Below are 22,544 nucleotides of genomic sequence, written 5' to 3'. Positions count from 1 at the left end.
ATTGGTTTAGGAGATTTTGAAAAAATCAGGAAAAAGCTTTCTATTTTTTTTCCATGTAAATAGAATTAACACCATGCACTACATGTTACCAGTGGAACTTTTCTTCTGCTCCTTCTCTTTCTTCAATATTTTAATAAATGATTTTGACAAAACAAAATAATAAAAACGATGACTTTTTGGTGGAAACTGCTTTGTCCTTGTTCTTCTTGCCCCAATTGCCCTCCGACTCTGCTCTTCTAATCTCTGACATCCAAGTTAGATCATTTTCCCTTTACTCCTTTTTCATAGTTACATAGTAGATGAGGTTGAAAAAAGACGTACGTCCATCAAGTTTAACCTATGCTAAATTTAGACAACAGATACGTTATCCTATATCTATACTTACTTATTGTCCCAGAGGAAGGCAACAAAGAAAACCCAGAGTCATATAATCCAATGATATCTCATAAGGGAAAAAATAAATTCCTTCCTGACTCCAAGAATTGGCAATCGGATGAATCCTTGGATCAACATCCTTCCCAAGTATACTTATTTGGTATATATACCTTTCCTATCTAAAAAGATGTCAACCTGTTTTTGAACAAATCAATTGTATCTGCCATCACAGTCTCCATGGGTAATGAATGCCACATTTTTACTAAGTGCAGTATTGGCGGATCCGCTCATCCCCAGTTTATTTCCAACTTTTTGCGATTGGGCAATTTGGAGGTAAATTTGCCATTCTAGAGCCCCGAACAGCAGCAAGAAGCTGATCGGGGCTCCTAGAATTGCACGAGTTTGAGATACTGGCGATGTGCTGCAAAAAAAGGCTTCTCGCCAAACGGTTGGCGGATTTTTTTGTACGCCAAAAAAAAAGGCGAATTTGATTATTTTCGCCAGGTTACCGCAGCTTCCTGAATATCTAGAGGCACTTTTGGCGGAAACCTGGCAAGAACTGATTTATCGGAGCTCTCTGCATAGGCCCCTAAGTCAGACGCTGGGACGAAGTTATGAAAATAGAAGGCGGCAGTCATGGTTGGGTATTCTACCTGAAAAGAGTACCAAGAAGCCAGGGAGGATTTCCCTGTCAGGGTAAGCCTTTCAAAGAAGGTGCCCTGCACTTATTTGAGGCTAGTTTTCGACCCCAGACCCCTAGTAAGTGTGTAATACTTCTGTATATTTTATATTCATTGTTGTCCGTGAGTTTCACTCAAATAAACCCCATTTTATTCCACTATCTTGTTTTGCCTATTGAATGATCCCTGAATGGTATAAAAATTGTTAAAAGTGCTGGGCTCCCGTGACATTTGGCTAGACAATAAGATATCAGTACTGGAATACATTGTATATTTGCATAACTTATATTTATACAGGCAGCAATATTATGTCAAAGGAAAATGTCATCTTTCTATCTATATGTAACTACTTCTTCAGTTACTGCTATGTACTGACCTTTGGTGGCTCTCTTAGTGGTTGTGGACAAAATACTGTATGCAGCTATCCCCGCCCATCTCAAACAGGAAAATACATCCTGTATGTTTGATATATATATATATGGTAAGGAAGAGTAGGCTTGGAAAGTGGAACTAATCAGTGCTTAGGGAAATCATAATTCTAGTGCAGTGTTATAATAGTCAATCTTTCTAAAAAGACTAACAATATGTATATTATTGCCTAGACTTTCACATTCAATGTCATACATTATTCATTGGAAGTCAACCATGGCTTTGAAAAATATCCCAACTTTATAAGATAACTCACCATGAAATGCTCCATGAAGGAAAACTATCTATAATAATCAAGAAGATTAAAAGATGGGTTACGAGGCGCAAATTGTAATAAATGTATAATGCACTTCCCCTGACTGAGTAGAAGAAAGCTAGACATTTTGACTCCATTTATGATATGGGATCACTCTTTTACAGAAAGTAAATATGTAACCCTGTTCAGCATTATCTTGCTGCAAAAAAACTCTAGCATTTCCAGGAACAGGTGAAAATGCTGCAGAAAGCACAGTCACTTAGCTATGTTGTTCTCATTCTTCATATATGACTTTTAAGGGCATACTGTACATTGCTGAAGTCCATTTTATCCAGGTGACAAAATCTTTATGTCACCACCAGGATGGCCGAGTGGCTAAGGTATTGGACTTAAGATCCAATGGACATATGTCTGCGTGGGATTAACAATATTGAATTCCTAATTCATGCACATGTTTATATTGTTGATACTTTTGCCATAGTCCACATATTGATAGTTCATATTTGTCATCATTCATCTGTGAGTGTTACCCATATCCGCTCAAGAGCTTTGCCCTTGTTCTTCTTGCCCTAATTGCACTATGACTCTGCTCTTCTAATCTCTGACATTGCTGAAGTTTATTTTATCCAGATGACACAATCTATATGTCACCACCAGGATGGCCGAGTGGTTAAGGTGTTGGACTTAAGATCCAATGGACATATGTCTGCGTGGGTTCAAACCCCACTCCTGGTATTGCTTTGTTTTGTCAATTAACAATATTGAATATCTCTTTCCTTGACATGTTTATTTTGTTGATACTTTTGCCACAATCCACATATTGATAGTTCATATTTGTCATCATTCAAAAGTGAGTGTTACCCATATCCGCTCAAGAGCCATCTGTTTGACAGAATTTGGTAGTCATGGCCGAGTGGTTAAGGTGATAGATTTGAAATTCATTAGGGTTTCCCCGTGCAAGTTCCAATCCTGCTAACTTCATTGTCCTTTTGCAGTGGTAAAGTGTTATTAAATCTTCACTGCAGCTGGACTTCCGGTGACGTCAGCCGGCATGGTTGCTTGAGGGAAGAGCTCCCGAGACTCCCTGCCTAAAAGCAACTAGAACAAGCAAAAAAAACAATAAAAACAAATACCTTTTTGGGGACCCGACTGGGTAATCGCCTAGAGATGGCAAATAAACTCAAAAGAGCAGTGAATCAAGACATTGCTAAGTTCTGTGCTAGCATACAGAAACCGACGGGCCGAGGAACTGAAACCCTGAACTCCCAAGATGGCGCAGAAAAAAATTCTCAGGGGACTGATATGACCCCATGCGGGGCTGAGGGGGGGGCCTGCGGGAGACAGAAGAGACAATAGAGGTTTCAAAAGCCTATTTGGAACAACTATTTGAACAATTTTCAACAAAAATGAGGCACAACTTTCAAGAAGACCTACAAATGGCTATAACTGTGGTTAAAGCTGAAATAAAGGAATTGGCAGACAAGGTTGAAACCAGTCTGGAGGAGGTGATTTACTCCCAAACCGCTGCGGTATGCCGCCTGGGATATGAAATCAATTCCCTGAAGGAATCCATTGAGGATCACGAAAACAGAGATCGCCGCCAAAACATCTGGATCCGCAACATCCCTGAAGAAATAAAAATGGAGAATCTCAAAACTTACCTGGAAGAACTGTTCCTGTCCCTGATCCCAGAGCTTGCCACCAGGGACTTAGAGATAGTTCGCGCTCATAGAGCACTAGGTCCCCGCTCGGTTGATCCTAGAAGGAGAAGAGATGTCATCATACGGATGCACTCTTACTCCATAAAAGAAAAACTGATGTCAGTGTGCAGAGAGAGAGGGGAAATCAATTTCCACAACGAAGCCCTTCTAGTGTATAACGATCTCTCCAGAGCCACCATACAACGAAGACGCGACATGAAGCCCCTAATAAAAATATTAAACATCCAAAAAATCCGATACAGGTGGGGATTCCCGTTCAAATTGATCGTACAGCAGAACGGCAAGATTAGGTCAATCTCAAGACCAGAAGACGCCCCTGCCTTTCTAAAATCACTTGGTCTGCCGGGGCTAGAAATCCAGGAAGAGGAGGAGGAGCCGAGTTCCCGCCACCCTGCGTTCTCGCATAGAGCTTCAGAGAGGTTCGCCTCTCAGAGAGTCCCCAGAACAAGGATAAGAACACCCCCGCCCCCGGAGCTGCTTTGCCTCATCTATTACCTCCAGCCCCTGGAGTCCTGATAAAGAATCAGACGCCACCACCATAGCCTTGGGCCGCCCGGAATTGAGAGCCACATGAGAGCACCCTTAACACCTCTCTATCTGGTCCCCATCCGGCTGGAGGGGAAGGGTTGCTCTTGCTTGGCTTGCTCCTGGCCTGCCCCCTCCTACTGTGGGCTCCCCTGGTGTCCTTCCTGCCTTGCCCCTCTACTACCGGTCACATGGATGCTTCTCTGGATGGACGGTCGCCCCCCCCCCTTGGTGGCCCTTCCCCCACCCCCCCTTGTCCGGTTCAAGTCGCGATCGCCACATATCCCTTGCTGTCCCTCCCCTGCTCCTGTCCCCCCACCCCCGTTCCTGACCCCTCCACTCCTGCCTCCTCCGCTAATACCTGTCCCTACCTTGTCCTCTGGGGCCCAGCTTCTCTCCCCGATATTAGGGAGTGTCTTCCGGAGAGTGTTGAGCTGGTACCTACCGGTCGGCGCCCCCAGTGGGGGGGGTTGTCTCCATGGAGGATCTGTCTACGCTCTATGCTCCCGAGGAGGAGGGGGTCGGAAGAGCTCTCCTAACTAATCTCGGGACATTCGGGGTGCCCCGAGAAGGAGTACCCCCAAATCTGCAAAGAGGGGGAGATATTCGGGCACCTGAGGGGAGGACACCTATCCTGAATCTCAACTGTCAGGTCTGTTTCTTTTCATACCTGGCCAGAAAATACCTTCAATGGCCTTTGTTTTTTTTCCCTGGGGCTTGTGCCAGAAGCTGGCCCCCATCCCCCCCTCATTCTCACTCATTACCTTTCCCCCATGCCGAGATCATGGACCGTCTCTGGACCATAAAAATCTCCCAGCGGAGGCTGAGGTTTCCAAGGGGATCCCTCTGGGGGGGGTAAATATAGGTTATGGGAATATTGAATTGAACCTAATGTTTGTACATAGTTTTCACTGTTGATGTTTCTAAGGTTTTTAATTTATCTGCTCAGTACCTTCCTCCCCCCATTCCTAACCCCCCTCCCCCTTCCTTTCCACCCCCTTCCCCTCCTCCCCCTCCCCTCCTTCCTTCCCACCTCCCCCATCCCCCCTTCCTTTCCCCCCCCTCCTCCCCTCCCCCCTTCCTCCCCCCTTCCTTTCACCCACTCCCCCCCTTCCTTCCCCATCCCCCCTTCCTTCTCCCCCTCCCCCCTTCCCCACCTTTCCTTTTCTCCTCCCCCTTCCTTTCCCACATCCCCCCACCCTTCCTATCACCCCCCTTCCTTTCCCCCTCCCCCTTCCTTTCCCCCATTACCCCCTTCCTTTCCCCTTCCTTCCCCCTCTCCCCCACTTCCTTCCCCCTCCCCCTGCCTTCCCCCCTCCCTCCTTCCTTCCCCCTTCCCCCCTTCCCCCCTTCCCCACCCTTCCTTTCCCCCTTCCCCCTTACCCCCCCTCCCCCCTTCCAGCTTCCTTCCCCACCTCCCCCCACCATTCCTTTCCCTCCTCCCCCTTCCTTTCCCCCCTCCCCCCTTCATTTCCCCTTCCTTCCCCCCCTCCTCCCCCTTCCTTCCCCCCATCCTTTCCACCCTCCCCCCTCCCCCTTCCTTCCCCCATCCCTCTTCCTTCCCCCCTCCCCCTTCCTTTCCCCCCTTCCCCCCTTCCTTACCCCCTCCCCCCTTTCTTCCCCCTTCCTTCCCCCTCCCCCCTTCCTTCACCCCCTTCCTTCCACCCTCCTCCCCTTCTTTCCCCCTTCCTTTCCCCCCTCCCCTTTCCTTCCCCCCTTCCTTCCCCCCCTTACTATCCCCCTCTCCCCTCCCTCCCCCCCTATCCTTCCCCCTCTCCCCCCCTTCCTTCCCCCTTCCTTCCCCCCAATTTCCTTCCCCCTCCTCCCCCTTCCTTTACCCCCTCCACCCTTCTTTCCCCCCTCCCCTTTCCTTTCCCCCTCCCCCTTCCTTTCCTCCCTCCCCCTTCCTTCCTCTCCTACCCCCCTTCCTTCCCCCCTCCCCCTTCCTTCCCCCCTGCCCCCCCTTCCTTCCCCCCTCCCCCCTTCCTTCCCCCCCTCTCCCCCTTCCTTCCCCCCCTCTCACACTTCCATCCCCCTCCTCTCCCCCTTCCTTCCCCCACTTCCTCCCTCCCAACGAGGTCAGTAGTTTTTATTAAGATCCCCCCTTGGAGGGGATAGTTGAGGGGAGGGGATGATGTACACAGAAGCTGCGGGAATGTGTATAAAATGGAAGAAAACTGTTTACTTGTATATAACCTCCTCTGCTGACATAGCTAAAGTAATAAATGTATCTGCTGAAGACTGAGATAAAGGAAAACGGTTTCTCCTCCCCCCTCCCCCAATCCTTTCCCACACCCCCGTCCATACCTTTCCCACCCCCCTCCATCCCTTTCCCACCCCCCCTCCATCCCTTTCCCAACCCCCCTCTACCTCCTCTCTCCTCCTCCCTACCCGACGAGGATAGTAGGTTTTATTAAGATCCCCCCCGGAGGGGATAGTTGAGGGGAGGGGATGATGTACACAGAAGCTGCGGGAATGAATATAAAATGGAAGTAAACTCCTTACTTGTATTTAACCTTCTCTGCTGACATAGCTAAAGTATTAAGTGTATCTGTTGAAGACTGATATAAATGAAAACGGGTTTCTCTTCCCCCCTCCCTTATCCCCCCTCCCCCCCTCCCTACTCCCCCCACGTGTCCACAGAATACTAACGTACATAAAAGTATTAATCAAAACAAAATGTATGATATTACTATTTGCAAGGTATACTTTGAATGCCCCCCCCCCATCCGACCCCTTTCCACCCCCCCCCCCCAGCGGTTTTGGCCTGCCTCCCCCCTCCCCCTATGCCCCAATGTCCTGCCAAATCCCTATAAGGTTTAGGATTCAAGAGTTAAAAATACTCACTCCAAGAAAGCTTAAATGGTTTTATTCACTTTATAAATCTGCAGGGGGTCAGGGACATCTCCCTTTACCCACACCTGTGCGGACCACCTAGGAAGCTCTCACATGGGCAATAGGCCCAAACACCTCCTCACTAGAGTGACGGAGGATACCAACACTGGGTTTGTAAGGAACCCATTTTCATTCTGCTCCCATCTCTCCCCTCCCCCCACTTGCTCCCAGCTTCAACCCCCCCTTCCCTCCCCCCCAGGCATCCATATCTACCACTAGCGGGACTCTAAAAACAAGGAATGGAAACCACGGCATAAAAAGAGAACTACGACAATCGAGCCTCCACCCTGGGAAAGTGGATAAGCCCATACGTGCTCACAAACATAGACATACATGGCTTCCCTAGATTCAATAAAATTAATATCTATGAATGTCAAGGGGCTCAATTCACACAGGAAAAGGAAACTAGCCCTTCAGGAGCTGAAAAAAACCAAGGGGGATATACTTTTCCTCCAAGAAACACACTTTAATTCAAATCCCCCCCAAACTCAATCAAACATCTATATCCCCAAGCATATTATGCTTCCTACTCCGTGAAAAAAAGAGGAGTAGCTATCCTATTCAAACATAATACTCCCTTTATAATGGAAAAAATAGTCAAAGACCCGGGAGGCAGGTTCCTTGTGATTCAGGGTTCCCTCTCAGGATCTCCTGTAACCCTATGTAACATATATGCTCCGAATGACCACCAAACTGAATTTTTGACAGAGGTCCTGGAGTCTTTGGACCCGCTCTCCCTCTCCTCACTGATTGTAGCAGGAGATTTTAATATGTCAAGTATCCCGGAAGTGGATAAATCAGACCCCTCGGAGTCTGGACACTCCAGAACTACTCTCAAAAAAGTGAAGGAGTTTAAAGAAATAATGCAAAGCTTCTCCCTGTTAGACATATGGAGAGCCCAGCACCCAGGTCAGCGGGACTATACGTTTTTCTCGGCCACTCATCAGTCCTATTCGAGGATTGACTATTTCTTGGGTACCAAAAATATTCTCCAGGCATCCGCCCAGTCTAACATAGGATCTATATCCTGGTCGGACCATGCCCCTATCGAATTAGCGCTCTCCCTACCCTTTAGCAAAAACAGTAAATATCCCTGGAAATTAAACGACTCTCTGTTAAATTTGCAAGAAACAGAGAGCGTAATTAAACAAAAACTCAAAGAATATTTTCGACTAAACAAAGGCTCAGTGTCCTCCTGACAATGCTCTAGGAGGCACACAAGGCCTCAATTAGAGGGGACATTATTTCTATCGCAGCATATAAAAAAAATTTTTAAAAAACAATATAAAGTGGCAGAGGACAATTTGGCCAATATCGAACAAAAGCACAAACAGAACCCCTCAAAAAAACTATATAAATTATTAGAAAGAGCTTGAATGGAGCTCAAAAAAATACAACTAGAAGAGGTAGAGAGAGCGCTAAGGTGGACAAACCAACGGTTCTACGATAAGGGCAATAAGGCTGACAGGCTCCTAGCTAATAAATTAAGAGGTCTGAGAGTTAAATCTCAAATCCCAGCAATCCGTACCAAAACAGGAGCGACAACATACAAAGAAAAAGAAATTGCGAAAGAATTTTCAAATTTCTATACCAAACTATACAATCTAGATTCTAACCGAGGTGAACGTACAGGGTCTAAGGCAATATCAAAATATCTTAAACAATGCAACCTTCCAAAGCTATCAGAGGCAGATACACAGACATTAAATAAAAAAATCTCTCAGGAAGAACTTGCAGAAGTAATAAGCCAAACTCAAAACTAATAAAACACCAGGCCCAGACGGCTTTTCCAACCTGTACTACAAAAAATTCAAAGCGGTGCTGTCCCCGTTTATCCTTGAAATGTTCAACACCTTTCTGGAAGGTGGGGAAATCCCGACCTCACTCTCAATGGCCAACCTAGTGATTATTCATAAAGAGGGCAGAGATCCTCTTCAATGTGGGAGTTATAGACCCATATCTCTGTTAAACTCAGATTTGAAAAACTTCAGCAAAATTATAGCGAATAAATTTACTCCAATCCTCCCAAAGCTTATACATTTGGACCAAGTGGGCTTTGTCTCAGGCAGACAAGCCTTGGACAACACCCATAAGGTCATAGATATCGTGGACCATGTGCACCGGACCGGATCAAAAGCGATTCTATTAAGTTTAGACGCTGAAAAGGTGTTTGATAGAATAAAGTGGGCATTTTTAGATCAGGCAATGTTACAATTTGGCTTCTATGGCCCATTCCGAGATGGCATTAGAGCCCTCTACAGAACTCCCACTGCCTATGTTAAACTCCCAGGAGGAGACTCGGATCCCATCACAATTTAAAATGTTACTAGGCAAGGATGCCCACTGTCCCCTCTCCTCTTTGCATTATCTATCGAACCCCAGGCGGCAATAATCAGAGACGATATAAATATCCAGGGTATCCAGATAGGCGATACAAACTGCAAGATCTCTATTTGCAGATGATATAATACTATCACTAGCTAACCCACTGATATCTCTTCCAAATTTACAATCTCAACTAGACTACTTTGGCCAGGTCTCAGGATACAAAATAAACAATGACAAGTCTGAAGCACTAAATTTAACATTCCCTGCCCAAGAGGTCAAGCTCTTACAAGCAAACTTTAAATATAAATGGTCCCAAACACACATCAAATATTTAGGAATATACATAACAAATACATATAATTTATTATACCAATATAACTACCCACCTCTATTTGAAAAAATAAAAAAAGATCTTCAGACCTGGATCGACTATCAAATATCCTGGATCGGAAGGATAACAGCAGTGTAACAGGGGAGTTATCCCAGTTCAGGTAATGTACCTCTAATCCAGCAGTATGGTGGTTAACTGCTGGTAGTCAATTAACAAACACCACCTGCCGGATTAGATGGCTTAGAAAAGCCTGTCTTTTGAGACAGGAAGTGAGGCTCCTTGTCTCACACCTGAGCTGAACTTGGAGACAAACAGTCTTGAGCCCTGCCAGAAGAAACAGCAGAGCTGCTTTCAAGACACAGGGGAAACTTCTAAACCTGAATGCTGACACACCCTGAGGAAAAGGGAGCTGAACCAGGGACAGAGAAGATTTTCCCTCCAAACCACAAGGAACAGATAAGGGAAAAAAGTGATGTAAAAAAGCGCTAATGGGAATAACAATGTACCCTGTTAAGGGGGTGAACCCTATTGGTGGAAAGGCAGCCTGGTGAAACTGATAGTACAATCAGATGAACAACATAATTAAAAAAAGATACCGGCGCCTGATCAGTCCAAAAAGGATGGAAGTCCAGTGGAAATAGTCCCAATTCCAGGATGTGTTACAGTCACTGAATCTTTGAGTGCTCCATTAGGAATTCATGCAGGGGATGTGGAACATGAAATAAAAGAAGAGAGAAAGTAGTGCAACACAGCTAAACAGATTACACAGACAAAAAATGCAAGCTGGCTGCCACAGGGGGACAAAACAGACAGACACAACTAGACAGACAACATTAAAGCAAAGCTAGTAAAAAAAGTTAATTTATTATAACTGAAAATAAAAAGTAGGACAGGTTGCTGATACGCCGCTCCAGTGGGTTAAAATCTGAATAACACTCACAGGACGGCAGATGTAGAATCGCATGTGTCAATGTGAGACGAAGTCCACGTGTGGGGAGGTCGCAGGGTTTTTTATTTCTTTTTTTATTTCTTTTTTATTTAAGGAACAGATAAGAATTTCATTTTTGAGACTTCTTATATCTGCTTAATTCATGCTATATGTTTGGGGCTGGGAGACATGCTTATCTAAGGGAGTTGTGAACTGCATAGTATTTCACTAGAAATACTCCCAAGTGAATAGAAGCTTTGTTTACCCCTTGTTTGGATGGTTTCCTGATGTTAAGGAAACAGGCGCAATAAAAGGCTTATTTAATTTCACTATAATCAGTCTCCCTTGCATACCTCTGTGAGCGTCCGCCTACATATGGTGTCCGAAGTGGGATGAGAGGTGGTATTTGAAGTTAGAAAGGACCGGAGATTTGTTCTGTGAAACTTTTTTATGCTTTTTGCCTACAAACAGTCTGAGCAACTTTAAAAAAAAAAAAAAAAAAATCTCATGCAGCAGAGATCAGAGTTAAAGTGATACACACCACTGCACTGAAACTTACAAAACCACAGATGGACTCTTTTCCCCAATCCCAAGAGGAGAGAGAGAGAGACTGCTGAAATAGGGGGTTTGCCTTCCAGCCATAGTCAGGGTTCAAGAAGTGAGATAGCCCTTGAAAGGGATAGTCGTTTGTTATTTTCACATGTTTAGCTGAAGCAGTGAATACAGATGGTGACCCATGAGCGGTACTGATTCTGCACGTAAAGGCTGCCACACTGCATAGGACTACCAGTTGTGAATGGAGTATATGCAGAAAAATGTGAAAATTGATGCAAGACTGTGCTGAAGCAGGGGAATTTTCAGTAAACAAGTGCTGAGGGTAAAATTGCCTACTAGAAAAAAAGGAATTGCTGAACTGTGTAAAAGGTATCCCAAAGTGTGAAGAGTGAATGTCATAATACCCAAAGTTGAGACTGAACTCAAACAGAAAATCACATTATTTGGCTGAAGCAGAGAGATTGCACCTAGCAAGTAAATGGTGTAAAGCAAACAGAAGTTTTTACCTAGCAACTACACATTCAGCATACCTAATGAGAGATTAAATCTAGCAAGTAAATGGTGTAAAGCAAATAGACGTTTTTACCTAGCAACTGCACATCTTGTATACCTGATAAGAGAAAATCCATGCACAGTGCTGCTGATATTGTAAAACTTACCCAAGAAAGAAAAAGTCTACAGAGATGCCTGTGAGATCTACAACCTCTACAAGCAAAATATGCCCACCTGTAGGACTACCACAATTGGGGGTTCTAGCAAATACAGTGGCAACAGCTGCAATAGCGCCTCCTGAGGTCAGGGAGAAAATTACACCTGATAGCCTAAAAATGGAGGACAAGATGCAGCGTTCCTGTAATAAACCCTACCTCACGGAAGAGTGGCCCTTCCAGTCCAATAAAGAGGAAGACATCTCTTACAGGGAACCCAAACCCAGTCACACCCACAAAACACCCCAAGAAAGGTGGGGGTGCCTGAACTCGGCACGAACCGAAAAGACCGCTCCCTTTGATGATGAATATGATCAGCAGGAGAAAGAGCGGGAGCAGTGGATCACCGAATATTTCCGTCAGCTATTACAGTTGCAAGAAAAGCTGGGTGGATCCAGTGACGCTGCTAACATTTCAATTGAAGATGGAGACCCCAGTATCCCTGAAGGGACGGTGTCATCCAAATCAAAAAGGCGGAAAAAGAAAACGAAAAGCGGTTCTTCACTTACCGTGGAAGGAACAGACATGTCCGCAGATCCTGTGGAGGAAAAGGGGGGCCGAGTTGCCCTGTAGCCTAGAGAAAATGGAGAATTCGTCCCGCGGTTAACCGACTATCCAAAGGGCACAAAGCAGACGTCGTGTACCCCAAAGAAGTGTCTGTCCATTTCCAACAGTGAGGAACCCTCAACCAACCATCCCAGGGAAGCGGAGCCAGAACCAGTGAGTGTCGATCCCTTGACCAGCCCTGAGGATGCCCTGAAAAATGCCAGGTGTGACTGTGATATATTCTGTGAACAATTGAAACAAAAGAAAGATGGTTACGCGGAGCTACTGAAAAATAACGTGAAGCTACAGGAACATGTGCTCGCAATGTACTCTGCAGCCAGGACAGAATTGGACGATCTCAAGACTGAGCTAGATACTGCAAATGCTACTATTTCCGCCATGGATGAAAAGCAGAGCCAATCTGATAAAATGATGACTCAGCTGAAGCGGAAGTATGAGGAGGCACTAAAGCAGATGACAGTCTTTCAGCAAGCGGTTCACACTCTTCACGTAGAGCTGAATGCCTCACAACAGGAGGTCAACAATGTCCGGACAGAGGTGGACGTATCTCAGAAAGAGTTTCAGACACTCCGCAGAGCACTGGATGCCTCACATCATGAGACCAACAGCTGCCGCACAGATCTGGAAGTTTCCCGAAAGGAACTACACAGTCTCACTGAGGAGCTGGACATATCTAAAGAAACTATTGTCAATCTTGATACAGATCTCAAAGATCTCAAAGTCTCTCAGAAGGAGCTTCAGACCCTCAACCTAGAGAAGGAAGTCTCACGCCAGGAGACTGTCATTCTCAAAGCAGATGTGCATAAATGGAAGGAGGACTGCAAAGAGGCCCTGTATAATACAGAGACTGAAAAAGGAGAAAATTCACGATTATAAAGAGTGAACTTAAAACTGAAAGAAGAAAATTTTCAGTTGACAGACAAAGTCAAGGAAAAGGAATCTGACGAAGCATTATTGCGAAACTAGTTGTTCCCTGCCGGAGCCCATTGATTGAAGGACCCAGCCAGCCTGCTGACATCCGGTAAGACCTCCTCTTCCGGTCCCGCCATCGGACGCGACCACGGGAGCTGTACTGGTGAGAGGAATATCACCAGACGATCAGGCTGATGCTGGGCTGTTTTAAAGCTGTACTGTGAGTGTTATTTTGACTTTGTTTTCTGTACCTAATAAATTCTATTTTGCTTACTCACCGAGTTCGGCCCTTTTCTTCCTATTTGGGCCCCCGGGAGAGAAGCAACTCACGTACTGCCACCACCAGGAGGGTGAGAAAGTTATTGTTTTTAGCAGCATTCCGTGAAGGAAAGACTGCACATTAAACTCTGCTAACCAGCCCCATTATCCCCTTTTTACCTCAGACCAACAACAGGCTATGTAAACACACCCTGTTAGTCATCCACATATAGCACATATTCTGCTTCTGTTCATAAAAAAACACACAATTCCATTTACATTTTATTTAAGGATTTTATTTAAGGATTTTCTAATCTATTTTTAAGCTATTTTAGAAATATATTTTTTCATATATTTATATATTTATATATTTTTACTTTTAATTACCAAGGTTCTTTAATTCCAAAGAGTTTTAAGCTATTTTAAAAATATATTTTTCATACATTTTTAATTCCAAAGTTCTTTTGGCTGTATTGTACCGTTCGATTACTAAAACACTAATACCGTGTTCCATATCTTCCTATCCTCTTATCTCTACGTTTGAGCAAAATCCCGTGCGCTGACCAACCCTCCACCTCCACTGCAACTACAAGAAGATTCCGGGCTTTATCTTCTCTACTGGTCCAGCTGCAGAAAACAACAAGGGCAAGTATACACTACCCTTTCTTTGGTTACACACTACCACACAGGCAACATCACAAGCCTATACAAATAGGGAGCGCCCCAACCTCTTTTCTTTTTGTCACAAAGTCAAGGAAAAGAATGAAAAGCTGCACGAGCTTAAGGAAATAAATAGACTTTTGGAAGGTGAGAAGTTTGAAGCAGAGCACCGACTGCAGAACCAACTGCAAGGTCTGCGTACGCACCTTGAGGAGAAGCAGCGAACTCTGCAGGAAGAATATCTGCAGGCTGTTAAAGAAATTCAAGTGCTGCAGGAACGTCTGATGACCCAGTATGTCCCCGCAAAGCAGCATGAGAAACTGAAGGCTACCCTGAGCGTCACCAAAGCATCGCTAGAGGCCAAGCTTAGAACCCAGGTGACCCGGCACAAAAGGGAGCACAAGAAGCTCCAGAAACTAAAACAAGTAACTGTGGCCCGAGCAAAGATATTCATAGTGCTTCACAATGCAATAAAATGTGGAAGCAAGCTCAGAGAAAGCAAAGCGTGCAGATAAATTCCCTGAGAAGAAATTTGCAAGACGTACTCAAAAAACAGGGATCTCTCGCGGATGAGATTACAGTCCTACAGGGACAAGTATTGACCCTGACTTAGCATCAGTATCCCACAGCCTCAAAAACCCATGAAGACAAGGGTACAGTGAGAGCTGGGAATACCGCTCATCTGAAAGACAAGGTTGCAAAATTTGTACCACCTAAACAAGCACTAGCAAAACCTTCAGCCACCCAACAGGCAACAAAATAAGGTACACGTGCTGAATCAAAACCAGAAGAATCCTTAGCTGATGAAGCTGAAAAGATGGGACATTCTCTGGAAGTGGGTGTGGAATTGCAACTTAACCCCAAAGAGGCTGAACTAGCAACCCCATTGAGTGGGAAAAGGGCAGAGAGACAGATTCAAGAGCGGAAATCTCAAAGGGCTGTTTTTAAACGCTCTGCAACTGCTGCCATACAGTATGCCTACGATAAGATGAGCACCCGAAGCGAGGGAAATCTCATGGCCGCACACGTAGCAAAAAGACTATACTTAGAAAAAGTCCTCCTCGAGCGACTGAGGAGTGCTGATCTCAAGCACCTTCAGGAGGAGACACGAATAAACTGGAGAAAGGGCTTCAATCCCAGCAGCACTGAGGGTTCTCTTCCTCCATCCACTCTCATTCAAGTCACAGAGATATCTAGAATGAGAGTGGAAGGATGGGCTTTGGCCGTGGCAAGCCCGAGCTTCCCACAAACAGGGGAGGTATGTAACAGGGGAGTTATCCCTGTTCAGGTAATGTACCTCTAATCCAGCAGTGTGGTGGTTAACTGCTGGTAGTCAATTAACAAAACCACCTGCCTAATTAGATGGCTTAGAAAAGCCTGTCTTTTGAGACAGGAAGTGAGACTCCTTATCTCACACCTGAGCTGAACTTGGAGAAAAACAGTCTTGAGCCCTGCCAGAAGAAACAGCAGAGCTGCTTTCAAGACACAGGGTAAACTTCTAAACCTGAATGCTGACACACTCTGAGGAAAAGGGAGCTGAACCAGGGACAGAGAAGATTTTCCCTCCAAATCACAAGGAACAGATAAGACTTTCAATTATGAGACTTCTTATATCTGCTTAATTCATGCTATATGTTTGGGGCTGGGAGACATGCTTATATAAGGGAGTTGTGAACTGCATATTATTTCACTAGAAATACTCCCAAGTGAATAGAAGCTTTGTTTACCCCTTGGTTGGATGGTTTCCTGATGTTAAGGAAACAGGCGCAATAAAAGGCTTATTTAATTTCACTATAATCAGTCTCCCTTGCATACCTCTGTGAGCGTCCGCCTACAAGCAGTAAAAATTAATATCTTGCCCAGGCTGTTATACTTCTCCAAACTCTCCCGATAAATGTTCCGATCAGGGAGCTCAAGAATATTCAAAATAGAAACTTTCAATTTATCTGGAAGCACAAAAGACCGTGGGTTGCAAGATCGGTAATGCTAGCACTGAGATCGGGAGGGGGTATGGGGGTACCAGATATCATCAAATACTACCATGCTTCCCACCTAAAACAAGCAGCAATGTGGAACTGTGAACCAACAACTTGCGGTTGGCTGGGGAACGAGTCCTCCTATGTGGGCCCTTCCACTCTAGCGGTGGAGCTATGGAGCTCCGGGGAGGGGGAGAGCCCCGTGGGAAGATTTAAACTTGGGGCAATGAGGTGCACATGGGACATTTGGTCCAAAAGCAAAAAAAGATATGACCTCTCCAACCACCCCTCAAGCCTGAACACGATAGTCCATAATCCTGGGTTCCCACCGGGGTGTTCCCCCAAATATGTGGAGCAACTCAGAAATATGGACATACTGGCAGCAAAAGACCTCATTAAAGAAGGAGAGATCCTCTCCTATCAGGAGTTAAAGCAAAAGCCCCACAGACAGAACCTCCCAATATATAGCTATCTACAGATCCGACACTTTCTCCAAAAGGTGTCTCAGAAAAACAAATTTACTACCTTAACGAACTTTGAGAAATTATGTATGGAAGGCCCTTACAGAGGAGGTTTGATCTCGGAGATATACACGGGGATAGCATCTCATGCAACTCCCCAACCTCACAATTATATGTGGAAATGGGCTGAAGACCTAAACATAGACATAGATAGGGAAGACTGGAGGGATATCTGGGAATCGGCAGCTAAAACATCAATTTGCACAGTCACAAAAGAAAACATATACAAAATTTTGTTCCAATGGTACCTAACCCCGAGTAGACTGAACCATATCTTCCCAGGAACTCCAGATCTCTGCTGGAGAGGATGTGGTATGAGAGGGGACATGGTCCATATCTGGTGGAACTGCCCACGAATTCAGATATTCTGGACCATGGTACAAGGCCTGATTCTCGAGAGCACGGAACTGAGAGTGCCTATAGACCCGCTGACATTCCTGTTAGCAAAACCAATAGAGGAACTTCAATCCCCAGTAAGCAAACTTATATTATTTATATTAACGGCGGCTCGATGCTCCATAGCAGCCGCATGGAAAAACATACACCCCCTTCTACACGTACAGTCATATTAAGAGTTAACTACGTTAAACTAATGGAAAAACTATCAGCTCAATTAAACCACACCCTTGACAAATTTGAAAAGATATGAGAATCCTGGTCCCTAGACTAAAACAACCACAATACTGAAAGGAAACACTCCTTCCATAAATTTAGGAACCCCAAGTAGATAGACCTACCCCTCCTCTCCCCCCATCCACCTCCCCCTCTTTGTCTTCCCCTCTTCCTTCTCTCTCTACCATTTCTCAAGATCTACCTATTTCATAGGTACATAAGCACGACTCACATGATTGGATTACAAATTCGATATGGTACTCGCTTTATTCTAGAAATGCTGTATTTTAATTTATGTTAAAAATCCACAAATGCTTAGTTGAACAACAGTTTTGTGATACGTATGTCAATATTTAAAAAGATGTTACTGTATTGTGAAAACAATAAAAAAAGATTGAAACAAAAAAAAAACTTCACTGCACTTTTCAATTTGTTTGTATCTGCTTGGCAAAGCAATCTTTACTTACTGGAAAATGTGGCACACTAAAGAAGAAAACACTCTGAATTCTTTAAACATAATCCAAGTTATACATTTTAGGGTGCTGCAGTCTGTAAAACATTTAATAAAGGACTCCATTTCAATAGATGCTTTGTCTTCTATTGATAAGTATCTCTATGCTGGAACACAGTGCTAAGAGGTAATTTGTGTGAAATACTTTGCACAACATAAAATAGAGGAGAAACAGTTTACCCCTACAGAAATAACTTAAGGTGACAAAGGATAGTGCACACTTTAGTGTGAGAGTGAGGGAATACTTCCACTTTATAATTACAGATATAGTGGCAGCTGCCTTTAGCCTCGTGCGGCTGTAGCGGCGCAACTCTGATAACCGCGGACAGATGCATTTTCTTTTTTTTTTGTCCGGAGTGTATTGCGGTATTTTAGCGCTCGTAATATTAGCATTTTATTATCGCTGTCTGCAATATTGCAATACCGTCTAAAACTCAGGGGGGCGTTCGCGAGCTGTTGTCTTCGAAGTCTAATACTTTAGCAGTTCAACCTACGTCAATACACAGTCTGCGTGTGCACGTGCAGTAATTGTAAATTTGCATATTTATACATGCATTTGCAATGCTGTATGTCTCATTTGAAAATTGTTGAAACGCATAGGCGTGTACAGTACTGTAACAGTATCACATTTTGGCATATACAGCGCTCTCCCCTCGCTCGCCCCCTCACACACACAGGATAATTTACTGCACTGCAGGGTATTTCAACTTCTTATCTTCTCTAAAGTGCAGTACACCTCTCCCACACCATTCCTTTGAATGTGTTTCTTTGTGGTTTCAATCACATTCCTGCTTGCTTGCGAAGTTCAAGAGTGATTTTTTATTTTTATTTTCTCCACAAGCCTGCCTAAACCATCTTGATATGATGATATTCAATCTGTGCTGTAGCTTTTGACTGCGACACTGTGCGTTTGACTGCATATGGTTGATTTTTGTGCTATTTATGTACTGTATTTGGGGGTGTAGGTATCAAATTATTATGATGACCTACCTTTTGAAAATATGCCATTTCTTTGAACTGCAGTACAGCTAATCCTTCATGCAGGCTCGCTCAAGGATTTGAAACTCTTATAGACAGACACCTCTCCAGAGCCATTCTGTTTCTAAAGCTTGCCATTGTGTTTTTAATCCATCCCTAGCCGAGCATCACCTCTCTGCGCCTGTGTGCTAATTTTCCTATTGTTGTCTTAGAGTCACCTCTCTGTAATCCTCTTTGGGAAGGGAGCTAGCTGATGATTACTGCACATGACTCACCCATCCACCACCCCAACCCATTGAGGCTTTGTTTACAGTAACGCTTTTGAAAATCCCTTCTCGAATTTGATATGTAAATCTGATTTGCACAGCACTGTGAAATTGAGAGTTAAAAAAAATATTATCTGATTCATGTTGTTGATGCAGTAAATTACCACTTTTTGTAATTTTTCTTTTTCTTTGGTGTAGGTGTGGGGGGGGGGTTGTCAATGATTATGATTATCATGAATGTAAATAAATATTTATTTTATTTTTTCAGGAACAAAAAACAAATATAAAAATAATCATGAATTATACAAAATGCAGTCTTTATTCAGTTCTTCTGTCAGATGGAAATTGAGGGCCGATGTATAATCATTAATAATGCACATTGATAATAATATTAATTAATAATATATAATATATAATAATATATATATTTAGTAATATAATTTTTTCCGTCTTTATCTTCTTCCTCATTCTGTGTACAGTACAGTAGTTTATTGAGAGAGGAGAGGTTTTGTGTACATCATGACTGCAGTTTAGATACTGTACACTTAACTGTACAAACAGTTCACAAACTTTAAACGATACCCCCCCTCTCCCCCAGTACATCCTTTTTTTCTGAAAAGACAAGAAAACAAAAAAATGAGTGCAGTTAAGTGCATACTGTATTATGGCATTGTGTGCTGTATAGTACTGTCAAATTAGTGTATACTGGAACTACTGTATACTCTGACTACTAGGAAAGAAAAAATCGGTGCCATACTTACCTGAATCATACTGTACTTACAATACTACAGTACAGTGCTATACCATACTACCTTCCTGATGCTTGCCCATTACGCGCGATCACATTGGGCAACACAGTCGCACTATGGTCAATATATTTATTGCATCGTTCCACGGTGAGTACATCGTTCCAAATACTCAGTATGCCTTGCGCCAACTCATCCTTTTTGTAGGGTTTCACGACTTTTCGGAAAAGGTCCTTCAGCTGATGCCAGACCATTTCGATAGGATTGAAGTCTGGCGATCTGTCATTGGAGGGGGGAAAAAAGGACAATTAGTTAAAGAAATACAGTACACAGTAAAAACAGTGGAAAAAAATGAGACACGGTTACCGCACTTACTCCGCTGGCGTCTTCACCCAGTTGATACCACGCTCAATGATATGCGCTGTTCACGCGTGTGCTTCAAATTGTTGTCCTGGTAGAAATGGTGACCATCCGGGAACTCACATGAGATGTATTCCACAATCTCAGGCACAATTTTCTCTTGGAAGAAAGCTTTATTCATGATTCCTATAACAAGAAAAGAAAAGTGCTCAAAAAACTGCACACTAGTACAGTACAGTGCGTAAGGCAAAAGCATGTGACATACATTTTACTGTACCTTCAAAGATGACGATGCATCCTGGTCCATGCCTAGAGATGGCACCCCACACATGCATCTTCACTGGGTGTTTTGGACGCGGCTTCATAGATTTGCGACCTTTTTTGTGGAATGCAAAGGTGGCAAATCTCTCCTGCGAAACAGTAGTAATAAAGTAGTAATAAATGGTCTTGACAAAACAAAATAATAAAAATGATGACTTTTTGGTGGAAACTGCTTTGTCCTTGTTCTTCTTGCCCCAATTGCCCTCCTACTCTGCTCTTCTAATCTCTGACATTCAAGTTAGATCATTTTCCCTTTACTCCTTTTATATAGTTACATAGTTACATAGTAGATGAGGTTGAAAAAAGACGTACGTCTATCAAGTTTAACCTATGCTAAATTTAGACAACAGATACTTTATCCTATATCTATACTTACTTATTGATCCACAGGAAGGCAACAAAGAAAACCCAGAGTCTTATAATCCAATGATATCTCATAAGGGGAAAAATAAATTCCTTCCTGACTCCAAGAATTGGATGAATCCTTGGACCAACATCCTTCCCAAGTATACTTATTTGGTATATATACCTTTCCTATCTAAAAAGATGTCAACCAGTTTGTGAACAAATCTATTGTATCTGCCATCACAGTCTCCATGGGTAATGAATTCCACATTTTTACTAAGTGCAGTATTGGCGGATCTACTCATCCCCAGTTTATTTCCAACTTTTTGCGGCGGGGCAATTTGGAGGTAAATTCGCCATTCTAGTGCCCCAAACAGCAGCAAGAAGCTGAACGGGGCTCCTAGAATCGCACGAGTTTGAGATACTGGCGATGCACTGCGAAAAATTTGATTATTTTCGCCAGGTTACCGCAGCTTCCTTAATAGCTAGAGGCACTTTTGGTGGAAACCTGGCGAGAACTGATTTATCAGAGCTCTCTGCATAGGCCCCTAAGTCAAACCCTGGGACCAAATTATGAAAATAGAAGGTGGCAGTCACGGTTTGATATTCTATCTGAAAAAAATACCAGGAAGCCAGGGAGGACTTCCCAGTCAGCGTAAGCCTTTCAAAGTAGGTGCCCTGCACGTATTTGAGACTAGTTCTCGACCCCAGACCCCAAGTAAGTGTGTATTTCTTCTGTATTTTGTATATTCATTGTTGTCCGCTAGTTTCACTCAAATAAACCCCATTTTATTCCACTATCTTGTTTTGCCTATTGAATGATCCCTGAAAGGTATAGAAGGTGCTAAAAGTGCTGGGCTCCCGTGACATTTGGCTAGACAATAAGATATTAGTACTGGAATACATTGCATATTTGCATAACCTAGGTTTATACAGGCAGCAATATTATGTCAAAGGACAAAGTCATCTTTCTATCTATATGTAACTACTTCTTCAGTTACTGCTATGTACTGACCTTTGGTGGCTCTCTTAGTGGTTGTGGACAAAATACTGTATGTAGCTATCCCCGCCCATCTCATACAGAAAAATACATCCTGTATGTTTGATATATATATATATATATATATATGGTAAGGAAGAGTAGGCTTGGAAAGTGGAACTAATCAGTGCTTAGGGAAATCATAATTCTAGTGCAGTGTTATAATAGTCTATCTTTCTAAAAAGACTAACAATATGTATACTATTGCCTAGACTTTCACATTCAATGTCATACATTATTCATTGGAAGTCACCCATGGCCTTGAAAAATATCCCAACTTTATAAGATAACTCACCGTTAAATGCTCCATGAAGGAAAACTATCTATAATAACCAAGAAGATTAAAAAATGGGTTAGGAGGCGCAAATGGTAATAAATGTATAATGCACTTCCCCTGACTGAGTAGAAGAAAGCTAGACATTTTGACTCCATTTATGATATGGGATCACTCTTTTACAAAAAGTAAATATGTAACCCTGTTCAGCATAATCTTGCTGCAAAAAAAATCTAGCATTTCCAGGAACAGGTGAAAAGGCTGCAGAAAGCACAGTCACTTAGCTATGTTGTTCTCATTCGTCATATATGACTTTTAAGGACATAGGGCCTCATGCAGTAAGCGACGATTATGTGAAATCGGCAAGCTTACCGATTAGTCATGTTATTGGCGATTTTTCCTCTCCGTATGCAGTAAGTGCCGAATACATTCAAAATCAAGATGAAAACATATCCGCCCACTCTCACG

General features: G+C 43.5%; 1 non-coding gene across 1 annotated transcript; it reads left to right on the top strand.

The window, feature by feature from the left end:
• The first annotated feature begins 2,392 nt into the window (after positions 1-2,392).
• On the top strand, positions 2,393-2,475 carry TRNAL-UAA (transfer RNA leucine (anticodon UAA)). Its single transcript has one exon. It is a non-coding gene; the product is annotated as a tRNA-Leu (tRNA).
• Positions 2,476-22,544: the final 20,069 nt, after the last annotated feature.

The sequence above is a fragment of the Ascaphus truei genome, chromosome 15 (genome assembly GCF_040206685.1).
Source record: "Ascaphus truei isolate aAscTru1 chromosome 15, aAscTru1.hap1, whole genome shotgun sequence".
Taxonomy (NCBI): domain Eukaryota; kingdom Metazoa; phylum Chordata; class Amphibia; order Anura; family Ascaphidae; genus Ascaphus; species Ascaphus truei.
This window is presented reverse-complemented; position numbering and strand designations above follow the sequence as displayed.